This window comes from Piliocolobus tephrosceles, chromosome 7 (assembly GCF_002776525.5).
Source record: "Piliocolobus tephrosceles isolate RC106 chromosome 7, ASM277652v3, whole genome shotgun sequence".
Taxonomy (NCBI): domain Eukaryota; kingdom Metazoa; phylum Chordata; class Mammalia; order Primates; family Cercopithecidae; genus Piliocolobus; species Piliocolobus tephrosceles.
In genome coordinates this window covers 146543739-146544266 of record NC_045440.1, presented here as the reverse complement: position 1 = coordinate 146544266, position 528 = coordinate 146543739, and the positions used below count along the sequence as shown (strand labels likewise).

Here is a 528-nt window from a genome sequence, read left to right as displayed (position 1 = left end):
CCGTCACCCCTTCACCCCTCCTCCCCCAAGCCCCGCCTACCCGTCGACCCGCTTCCCTGGGGCCCTACCTCCCCCGCGCCCCGCCCTGGCTGCCGCTACAGGCTCTTGAATCTAGTGCTGCAGGAGCTGCTCCTAGGAAGGGCGCTGCCGGAGTTCTCTGGGGGGTCTCCACCTGCCGCCTCCCCTCCGCAGGGGCCCAGGCCCTTGCACGTGGCCCACCTCTGGGCCCAGCGCCTCTTCAGCCCTGGTGCAAACTGCCGAGCCCAGGCCAGTGCTTATTGCGAGAATCACCTAGGGACAATCAGAGCGCATTTAATTCGCAGATGGAGTTAAATTTAGTGCTGGCAGCTGAGAGGCTGTTCCCTCTGTCCCGCCCCGGAAAGGCTAGTGGGTCTGGTCCAGCCCCTACAGAAGGTGCCCCCCCCCGGGATGGCGCGCAGGTGTGAAGGGGGACCCGCAGTGGCAGACACCTGGTTCCCCAGCACTGCCCACAGTCGCAGGTGGGCGTGGCGGTCTCTGTATGTGAAG

At 66.1% G+C, this 528-nt stretch overlaps 1 protein-coding gene across 3 annotated transcripts in view; it reads right to left on the bottom strand.

Moving 5' to 3' along the window:
* GPIHBP1 (glycosylphosphatidylinositol anchored high density lipoprotein binding protein 1) overlaps nt 1-291 on the bottom strand; it is a 5840-nt gene extending 5549 nt beyond the window's left edge. For 2 of the 3 annotated variants that reach the window (XM_023228152.1, XM_023228157.1), the window contains exon 1: nt 69-291. The gene's annotated coding sequence lies outside the window, so the exon portion shown is untranslated. The remainder of the gene's footprint in view (nt 1-68) is intronic. The other variant, XM_023228159.3, reaches the window with a different exon arrangement.
* Nucleotides 292-528: the final 237 nt, after the last annotated feature.